The following is a 12,124-nucleotide window of genomic DNA, read 5'->3' on the forward strand; positions in this document are numbered from 1 at the left end:
TTCAAATTACCAATAGAACATCTCGATATCAAAAGTATTTTTGTCAATTCCTTAGTTCTAAATAAATTATTGTAATAAGGCAATATCATTACGACTTATTTTTCTAATTTTTAAGGTAAATGAATTTCAAGATGTTTGGCAATATGTTTACTTATGTTAAAATCTTGAATAACGTTTTTATTGGCATTTACAACATCGTTGACCTTTCTTTAATTCAGAATGCAAATCTGGATATGTTGGACTTCTGTGCGAAATTCCCTGCCAATACCCATCTTATGGAAGACTCTGCAAAGAGCAATGCTCCTGTTCTATTTCTGGATGTGATTTTAGATTCGGATGTGATGCTTCTTTCTTCAAGAAGAGTGAGATATTAATTAATTTTGATCTTTGATAAGATATGCTTTTATTAATGCAATATACGAAGTGTAATTCAGCCTGAAATCAGCCTTATTAATTGAAGTTTGTTGATATCAATGTGAGTAAATAAAAAAGCAAAAATTCCTCTATAATCTGCATCGGTGAATTAGATCGAAATACGTTTGATTTGTTTAGTTTAATCAAATACGTCAAAATAACATCAACTTTAAACAAAAAAATAATTGAAAAAAAAAAATAATAATTTGAAATGAACAATAGTGTAAAAGCTGAGTTTAGTACTTTAGACAAAAGAACGTGAGTATTTTTTTAAAATTCTATCTATTAACAATTTCAACAATTAAAAAAGGAAACTTTTTAAGCATAGTAGCAGGTATTAAACAATTTTTTTCCATTAATTTGTTAATTTGAAAGGGGGCTAATGCTTGCAAATAGAAACCAACATTGTGTTTTTAAATATATATTTTTTACAACCAATTTCTTTCTATGGCTTATTAAATTTCCCAATTTAGTAACAAACAATTAAAATAAGTGGTTTTCCTCTCGTTCAACAGATATTTTAAGTCCAACAAGTTCTGGCTCAACTTCACCAACAGCAGTTCCATTAACTACAAAACATAGTCACACAAGTTTTAAATTCGGCACTGATGAATTTAATGCTTCAACGATTCGATGTATAGGTACAAGAAAGAAAGACTCGTCTGTATTATTAATACTTACCGTTTTTTTGTATTCCTTACTTGTTGCGATCCTTGCTGTGTACATATGTCTTGTATTCCTTGAGAAAAGTTGGAAACGTTCACGACAGTCAAAGGAAGGTCGTGTTTATGCTAACGCACAGTCTGTATCTTTACAAGTTTGATTTAAAATATTCATCCCTAGGTAGGATTGTATTCATGCCATAATAAACAGCTGTGCGTTTGACTTGTATATATACAACAGGGGATTGCCAAAAAATGTAAATACAAATTGCAGTGAATCTAAATAACATTATGATTCACATCGTCATTGCTTTATTTCTATCCATTTTATGATTTATTAAAGAAATAATGACTGGAATTCTACTACTTACTACTTATAGCTCTTTTCCTTAGTTATTCACAGTTGTGCCTGAACTACGTTATACATTTCCATAGATTTTCCTAAAATTCCCAGATTTTCTTTACCTGACATACATTTTTAAGCTTGTGAGAAATTGATTTAATAAAATATCTTCTTCTTTTTTTTGTAGTTACACATGTACCAAACCGGTTTAGTAAAATTGGCATTTCTTTGAAATAGAAACAATACTAATACTGTATGTCAAATGATAAAAGTTTTTTTATACTAAAGAAATCTCATACAATGTATATGTAAGTCATTGGTCTTAAAGCTGCATTAAGATTTACAATAGCAAATGTTTTTTTTTTTTTTTTTTTTTTTTTTTTTTTTATTAAATTATCGAGAATATTTCAATGACATGTACATACCCATTTTTTTCATGGAGGAATGCCTGGGGCAACCAAGTTTGTTAATGTTCATAATATGATAGTTGTCAATTCATACTAATTGTCCTTTTGATGACATATGTTATTAACTATAAATTTAAATTGCCTCTTTTAAATGTGTAATTTTATATCAAGGACTGATCAATCATCATCGATCATTTTGCTTGTAAATTTGTAAATGTGTTGGTATAGAGCTTTCTTGTTGCAAGTACATGTAAATTCAATATCTTTAAAAAATTGGTTCCTTTTTAGTTACATTTTCTGTTTATTTTTAATCTTCACCACTGACATTTTCGCTGAAAAGAAATAATTTATCAATTAAATATTTTAGTTTATGTTTTATGAGTACGTTTTAAGTTATCAAATGTTAATGTAAAAGGCTACAACGTCAGATATTTAAATTTTACGAGAACTTGCAATAAGTAATTCGAATATTTTTTTTTCTTTCTGCAAACCATTTCTAACAGCACATTTCATAGAAGAAAAAAAAGAATTATTACACGTACATGTACCATAATTTATCATATCACGTTTAACGTTAATTCATTTCATCACAGTGAGAAGACAAAGTTCATTTCAACTTACATTGATTTCAGTTTCAAATCTACATTTGATTGATGGAAATAAATTTATGTTTGTTGGTTACCTTTTAAAAAAAAAATCACATATGCAGTAATATATAAACATAACCAGGGATGAATAATGCTCCATGATACGGCATATTACAAAAGAAAAGAAAGAAAAAAATAAGTATTCAATCATTAAAATACTAGAGACATTATGTTTTCAATCGGAGTTATTTCTTGCTGGAGTTTAACATGCTCTAGATTTATAAGAATTCCTTGAGCAATTTTAAAGGACTGTTACATGTACAAAATGCACATCAAATAAATGACAAGCACCTTTAAAGAACATGCCCTGAAAATGTATGTTCAACAGTGACATTTAACATGAAATTGATGCATACAAACCTGAGTGTACTGATTCAGTAAAAAAAAAAAGTCACAATTCAAATGCCATCAAAGTTCTCTATTATTAATAACGTTAAAGATTAAAGCTCACAATTAAGAAAGCTCTGGAAGATGTAAAGGTCAGGCTTGGTTAACATATATATTAAAATTACCACGTATATGTCACATATTACCTGGGACAAGTTTCAAGATGTTTTTTATGGATAGAGATATATTCCAAAATGTACCATGTAGCAGGAACAAAGAAGGGCCAGCTCTGTTTATCGTGTAAATCACAGATAGCAAAGAATTGATACAATTTCATGTTTACCCCTGGTTGCAATTGACTCTATTGAAGACATTGAATAATTGCTTTCCATAAAACGTAAATGTTAAGAAAGTTTTTTTTTTCTTAGAAAAACAGCAACTGCTCTGCAACAACTCCAATTCTTTTAATATACGGCTTGCCAAGATCATTCCCCTCAGAACGTATAAGAATAAGACTAATCTCGGTTTATGTTCGGCTAGCCTGGTATATGGATTGAAGCATTCACTGAATCTTGGGGCAGTATTTCAAAACTCATGTCTGGAAATTCAAATTCAACATTGGTCGGTTCTAGCTATAAATATCCCATAGCTGACACAGGTGCTTGTTTTAGATTAAGTCTCTTTGGTAAAGTAAATCCCAAAATTAAAACAACGACTAAAACTAAAGAATTTCATCTCCTATGAATTGGAGAGTCTTCATTCCTTTGTTTAGTTGGGGGGTGCACTGTAGGATAAAACATTCCTTGAAACCCCCCCCCCCCCCTTCTAAATCCTTTACTCCTTCAGTGAGGAGTCCAGCTAGTACAATACATAATATAATATCAGATAAAATTACTGGATATTCATATACTAGTACATGTATATAACACATTATAGGGACTCTTTAATATTCAGGGTGTAAAAAAGGGTACTTCATAGGAACCATCATTGGAACGGATAATTAAAGTGTTTGTTTTAATTTTCGGATAAACATGCCTGCAAAGTAAACACCATTATTTCATTAGTTGAATGTATAGATAGTTAGATAAACATTAAAATGAATTAGTTGAATCTAAGTAGTATCACCTATATGCACATCAATAGCTAGAAGTGGCCGAAGTTCAGAGGTGTGACGGTGCACAGGTATGTTAAGGAAGCATACAAATCATTTCTCGGGAAATTTAGACTATTTAATGAAAATTCAGTTTGACAATTTATCAAAATCGCTGGAAAAAACTAAACTTTTATTAACTATTGCATAAGGACAACAGTGTCTGAGGCCAAGAAGTGCACAACCACGACGTCTTCACGTGACTGCTATTAATAGCAAAATATTCTTTAATAAAAAAGTGAACAGAATAACACTACCCCGGATTTTATGATTTCTGTGAGAATATGATATAGTTGAAAAACATCTCTTATGCCTAAAAAGTGCTGCTAGAATCCCACTGTCCGGTCGGGAAAATAATTATTCCACATATTCGCAAGGAAACCTTACCCAATGTTTTGCATTATATGCAAATAACCCGAAATATTTCTTCAAACCATGTTTACTTCACGATTCTAGCAGCACTTTCAAAGTATCATAGATCTCAAGCTTTCAATATGTACAAATCTTATGTTTTGAAGTATCCAGCTTAGTTTTGTTCTTTTGTATTATTGTTGTCACGAATGACAGAGGAAAGGCCGACCGGTATATGTAAATAGCTGACTGTCTTCAATAGAAGATATGATCGATGAAAATAAATTAGCATTCCCGCTTAACAAACTTTAATTTCACTTTTACATAAATCACCCACAATATTCAGGTATTTGCTTCTAAACCACCGTTTACGTATCTTCTTACATGCCGTCTTAGCCAAATTCTCGTTACACAACATGGTCAATTCTCAAGTTACATGTATTTGTTGAACAGTTATGACATCATCTGTCTGGAAAATTTTTTTTTTTTTTTTTTTTTTTTTTTTTTTTTTTTGCATAAATGTATCTATTAATCAATAATTATCAATATTTTTATCTTTCCTATTTCATTTTTATAATAAATTCATAGGAACATTTTATTTAAAAAAAAAGTTAAGGGTTTCTAGGATAGGAAATTATAATCAAGAAAGTGTGCCTTCTAGAATAATAATTTACGCTTGTCGGATTAACATTCACACAATGTCATACTTTTTTCTGGTCCAAACATATTTTCGAATTTATATGAGAATTATACTTTCTCCCATATCGGCGATTATCAAATGTCAAAATTAATTTGTAATTTCAACATCTGTCTGTCTATCTATTCATCTGTCAGAATGTAGATATTTAAGTTGATTAACTGTCATTATAGGATTAACCCCCCCCCCCCCCCAGTACTCAGAACAATAGATGTCATATAAAATGAGGAACTCTTTCAAAAGTTGAAACAAACTCTTGGTAACAGGGAACTCTATCCATGAGAGGCTAGGGAAATCAATTAGACTATGATAATGACAACGATAATAAAATATTATTATACCTCTTGAGAGACCCCTCTAAGGACAAGTTATTCTCCAGTTTCCGTCAATTCTGCAATAATGTCACCCGAAAGTTGTTAAAGAAATGAAAGAGATACAAACTCACCTGAGTTCTCTGTTCTGTCATAGAAGAAATATCTCAGGATGGCGAGAATTCAAAAGGTGAGAGTAATTTCCCTCTAGAGATACCGCCTTCCAAAGCCAGGGAAACATTTAAAGACGTAAATGTTGACACGGATCTGACTGAATCGTGATAAGAGGGCTTCATAAAAGATTTTATCAGAATTCAAAGATATTTTATCTGATTTAACTAATCTTACTCATTCGGTTTAACAAGAGAAGCATCTGACAAATACGGATCCTATTCGGAACAAGTCGTATCAAATTCCATTTGCTTTGCGTGATTCCGTTAGGGGCGAAATCAAGCAAATGATTGAGATGGACATTACAGAGCTGCCCGAATCGCCTTACGCCAGCTCCATTGTTGTTGGCAAGAAAGTTAATATGCATCGACTTTACAAAGCTAAACAAAGTGACTGCGTTTGATGCCGAACCAATGCCCGATCCCGAGGAAATTTTTACTAGAATTGGGCAAAGAAAGTATTTTACTAAAGTAGACCTTTGCAAGGGATATGGTAAATTTCCATGAGGGACAAAGACAAAGACCTGAAATCATTCGTAACTACTGATGGTTTCTTTAGGTTCAAAGTAATGTCATTCGGTTTATCAATTTTTAATTATCAACATTTATTGTTGAAAGATTTAAAAGATACCGATAGTTTGTTTTATGACAACTTAATGCATTCTGAAACTTGGGAAGAACATTTGGTGTCTATTAGGTGTTTATTAGAAAGACTACGGTCAGGGAAATTGAATGAAAACCTTCTAAATGTTTTATAAGTTTTAGCTCACTTGCTTTTTAGGTAACTCAGCTGGAAATGGTGTAATGCGACCTTACAATGATAAGCTTGAAGCAATCAAGAATGTCCCTCGTCCTGAAACCAAGAAACAGGAAGGTTCTTTCTTGGGACTGATTGTTTGTTACCGTAAATTTGTTCCCAATTTTGCCGTTGTTGCTTGTCCTCTGACAAATTTGACAAAGAAAGGCACCCGAAATAAAATCGAGTAGTGTGGTGAACAAAATTAGAGAGTCAATAATAATAATAATAATAATAATAACAATGACGATGATGGTGATGATGATGATTAATAATAATAATAATGATAATAATAATAATAACTAGAAACTCGTTGCAATGGCAACAAGAAGGTCTTCCGTCCCTTCTCTGTCATCAGACGTCACAGGAGAATCCATTCCTCACTCATAACAAATCATGTTTTACCTTTTTGCAATCCTTTTAAACTCCTGCGTATAAAAAATATAATAAAATTTAAAACTGTGAAAATATGCAAAATTCGAACAGCAGTAAATACCATACAACAGTTTTAAGATAAAATCATTAATTTAAGCTAAAGAAAAGTGATAAAAAAATCAAACATTCTTGAAATTGAACCCGATTCGCCCGCGTGAGAGGCACGATGTTAATCACTATGATATTGGGGGATGCACGCTTTGAGAGGAAAAGGGCCTAATTTCTAGAATAAGGATTTATTTATTCTGAAATAAAGTATATATTTAGCATTCAGGTAAAACTTTCTTTTATCCCTACGATACTCATAAAAAAAAATTAAAAGCAAAAAAAAAAAAAAAAAATAAAAATAAAAAAAAAAGAGAAGATTCTTGAAATTCGATTCAAATGGTGACCGGAAGCATCGACGACGCATGAAACATTAAATGAACATTTACAGAACATTTACAAATCATCTTCTAAGATCTCTGACATGTCTTACATTCATATCTTTAGCCGTTCTGGAGGAGGTTGGAATTCATTTTAAAATTAGAAAATTGTCCGTAACTTGGAATCGGGAGTAAAGTTTCCAAATTTTCTTTGTGATTAACAAAGTTCTCATTATCTCTGATTTTTTTTTTTCTCTGAAATCCACTTTTCGAGATATTACCTGCACAAATGTGTGGGAATAAAAAGAATAATAAGGAGACACATTAATTTTAAACCAAATTATTTATTCAATTCTCAAATGAAAGAATCTATTTCCCCTACCAATAACATTACAAAATTTAAAAAAAAAAAAAAAAAAAAAAAAAAAAAAAAAAAAAAAAAAAAAACTATTATCTCTGATTTTTTTTTTCTCTGAAATCCACTTTTCGAGATATTGCCTGCACAAATGTGTGGAAATAAAAAGAATAATAACGAGATACATTAATTTTAAACCAAATTATTTATTTAATTCTCAAATGAAAGTATCTATTTCCCCTACCAATAACATTTAAAAATTGAAAAAAAAAAAAAAAAAAAAAAAAAAAAAAACTCGTGTTCTATCAACTCTGGTATGTCTCCAATTCATATCTTTAGCCAATCTGGAGGAGTTACGAAAACAATATATATATATATATATATATATATATATATATATATATATATATATATATATATATATATATATATATATATATATATATATATATATATATATATATATATATATATATATATATATATATATATATTTGCGCTACTATTACCAAAACAATTACATGGAAAGAGATTGATTCATTTAGTTATTAAGAGTGTCTGATTTCATTGACCAGTGTTTTTGTATACTTCACTTTCTATATAACGATTAAAATCAAGAGGAGATAACTCTTCAATAACAAATTAATTTCAAGGTCATCAATTAGGGCACACATACTCAAACACTATCTACAAATACATTAAATGTAACTATTCATATAGATATATATAGATATATATATATATATATATATATATAGATATATATATATATATATATATATATATATATATATATATATATATATATATATATATATATATATATATATATATATATATATATATATATATATATATATATATCCAAACTTGAAACATTCACAGTGTCCGGTTTTTATATAGATAAAATTAAAAAAAGAAAGGCAACACAGGTTAACACTTTAGCTCTTTCATTATTATCTTCAGACGTTTTACAAATACATAATAACGTTTTCTTGACTGTAATGTCTAACAAAACTATAAATACTTTAAAAATCATTATCTATAATTAAAACTGACAGCTAGCTATAAAATGCTTGCAGTAGGTTCACACTTCTGAAACCAAATCCAACATGTGTTTATGTTACTAATTGAGAACATGGGAAGGTTATACTCTGTGTGAAAGTTTTGTCAGAAATCAAATTAAAAAAAACTGTTAAGACTGGGTTTAAATTTTTGAATAAAATGTTTTTCTTTTTCTCTTCTTTCAATTATATTGTCTCTAAAAAGTTTATAAAAATGAAATACTTTACATTGTCCGTGTCCGCATATATCTATATGTTCGCTGAGTTTCATCTTGCGGTACTCGGGGACTTGAATGTGTTGTTTATGCACCCGGATTCTGGCTCTCAATGTGGTCCCCGTTTCACCGATGTAGAATTGGTTACATCCTCCGCAAGTAATAACAGATATTAAATTTTTGGACTCACATGTCATGTCCGAATTAATAAAAATATCTTTTCCTCTGAAATTAAATGACGTTCCTTGTCTTAAAAAAGGACATATGTAAGATCGAGGGTTTTTACACTTTGTCACGGATTTTGTAGATTTCCTTATTTTGGAAGGACAGAGCATTCTTCTGAGGTTTTTTGGCTGCCTTTTGCTGTTTATAAATTTAAATTTTGATAAAACACTTTACATTTCCTCATCTGTTTTGAGGATATCATTGAGATTTTTGAACGATAGGAGTAATATTTTGGTTGTTAGGGTTGTAAGTTGTGACTAGTGGTAATATTTTAATTTCCTCTACATCCTTAGCAGTTGGGTTAATTAACTCTTGCCTGTCTAGTTCCTTTGCTTTCTTGATGCCGTCGTTAATCAAGTTAAAAGGATAATGTTGGTATGTGATATATATTTTCAATTCCTCCAGACGTTGATTTCTGGTTTATTCCTCTCTAACTATTGTGCATATTCTTCGGGCTAGGTTGTATGGGATTGTTCTTTTAATGTGTCGTGGGTGGGAAGAACCAAAATGCAAATACTGATGAGTGTCAGAAGAAAATTGTATACATTAACAATCACCAAGTGAAATCATTCAACAAGAAATAAATGAACTTGCACTGCAAAAAGAGGCAGACAAAATTAAACAGAAAATTAAAGTTGAATGGAGTAGGGCACTCAACACGAGATCCCAAGTATTTTGGAAAACAATTAACAATGCCAAAGATGCAAACCAATATGAAAAATGGCTCGGAGAAGAAAACCCAATTCTACCTAGAAAATTTAGAATTGCAGAAATCTATGGAGAACCAGAAGACCAAAAAAAAAAACATCCGTGCTAATATGGGTGTAGATAGAGTGAAGGGAGAAATACAACTGTTGCGCATGAGATCTACAAACTCTCAGGAAAAAGTCCTTCAGATTGACGAGCAAATGAAAAATAAACTAAAGAATAAAGAATATTAGAAATTTTGGAAGATATGTGGAAATCCGATTGTGAGAAAAGGGAAAAAACGAGCACATGACGAGTGGAGGATGAAAGAAATATGTCAATTAGATTATGTTAGGAAATATGGTAACAACATAGTGAAAGAAAAAAAAAATCAACAAAAACCTAAACCGAATGAAAATTTTTGAAACAAATCAGCGAAAAAAGATGGTAGTTTTGCTGAAATTGTCCGTCAAAATAATTTCCATCAAAATACCAACAACAAGCCTACAAAAACTAGGCAACAAAAGAATGTAATGCGGCAACATGAACAAGCAAGGTATGTAGGAAAAAAGCAACACAAACCACATTATCATAATTTTGATAAAAGAATGAATAAAATCATGCAATCAAGAAAAAGGAACGAATTAAATCATTCCAATAACAGATACGGAAATTATTATCGAATGCCAAATAACTTCCAAGAAAATACATACAAGAAAAATGGAACCACCTACATTGGAAAAAGAGTTAATAAGTATTCTTTTAGGCTGAGGCAAACCGAGCAGCGGACAGAGATTCAAACATCATCAACCGATGAAAAACGCGTGGAACCGAAGGTAATTAACTTGTCCAGTAAGCAATTAAATGAATGTGAAATAAAACTTCTGTCCTAAGGATTGAAATATACACCAACTCCGAATAGTAATAAGCAAGAATTAAAAAAAGACATTAAAGAATACACACGTAGATCACGACTAGCAGAATACTTTAACAACGCAGAGAGTGATGAATCGGATTCAAATGAACCGAAGGATATAGTTAGAAATAAGTCTAATTTCAATCCCAAAAAAGGACGAAATAATATGTTAGACACTGTTTGTGAAACTCTCCAAAGTCTATCACTGGATACAACAAATAAAAAATCAGTAAGAAAGAACTTGTCTAAAAGAGAGGAGAAAGCTTTAAGATCATTAGCAAGTGATGAAACTATCATCATTAAAGAAGCTGATAAAGGTGGAGCCGTGGTTATCATGGACGCAGACTTCTATGAAACAAAGATAATACATATGCTTTCCAATACAGAATTCTACAGAGAAGTTACTGAAAACCAGGATAAAAAAAAAACATGCAAAAAATTAAGAAATTGTTACATAAACACCCCACAGCATTAACAGAAAATGAGGAAGATTTTGTAACTGACTTTGACTATAAGGAAAGTTGTTTCTATGGACTACCTAAAATTCACAAATTAAAATTAATCAAAGAAGCTATACAAAAACAAAACACTGAATACATTGTTTGTGAAAATCCACAGAATTTAACATTCCGGTCAATTGTTGGAGGACCCGCAGCACCTACCCAACGTCTCAGCAATCTACTAGATATAGTGTTAAAACCTCTCTGCCAACACGTTAAAAGTTTTGTCCGAGACGATTTAGATTTTTTACGACATCTACCTAACCAAGTCGATTATGACAAAAAAACTCGTTACTCGTTACTTTAGATGTAGTGAATTTATACACCAATATAACCAGTACCCTGGGAATCAAGGCTTTAAATTTCTGGATATTACAGAAATGAAATTGACAACCGATTTATAAAGGAGTTTTTATTAGAAGCTACAGAATTGGTTTTAAAGAACAATGTGTTTACTTTCAATGAAAAATATTTTCATCAAGTGAAAGGCACAACTATGGGTACCAAAATGGCCCCTACATATGCAACTCTCACCCTTGGATATCTAGAAGAAACACTTTATGAAAAAGCCAGTGAACAATTTGATGAAGAATTTGGCGAATATCTTAAGAAAAACTGGAAAAGATATCTAGATGATTGTTTTATTATATGGAAAAAAAAAATGATTAAAATTTGAGCATTTTAAATGATATCTTGAATGAATTAGACCCAGGTATTAAATTTACAATGGAGAAAAGTTCCACTCAACTGCCATTTTTAGATGTGTAATCTGTAAGGAAACCAACAAAATTTCTACAGATATATTTTATCAAAATGCTGATACTCATCAGTATTTGCATTTTGGTTCTTCCCACCCACGACACATTAAAAGAACAATCCCATACAACCTAGCCCGAAGAATATGCACAATAGTCAATGAGGAAGAAACCAGAAATCAACGTCTGGAGGAATTGAAAATATATCTCACATACCAACATTATCCTTTAAACTTGATTAACGACGGCATCAAGAAAGCAAAGGAACTAGACAGGCAAGAATTAATTAACCCAACTGCTAAGGATGTAGAGGAAATTAAAATATTACCACT

The sequence above is a fragment of the Saccostrea echinata genome, unplaced genomic scaffold (assembly GCF_033153115.1).
Source record: "Saccostrea echinata isolate AGI-Se365-2 ecotype Australia unplaced genomic scaffold, CSIRO_AGI_Sech_v1 ptg000083l, whole genome shotgun sequence".
Classification (NCBI taxonomy): Eukaryota; Metazoa; Mollusca; class Bivalvia; order Ostreida; family Ostreidae; genus Saccostrea; species Saccostrea echinata.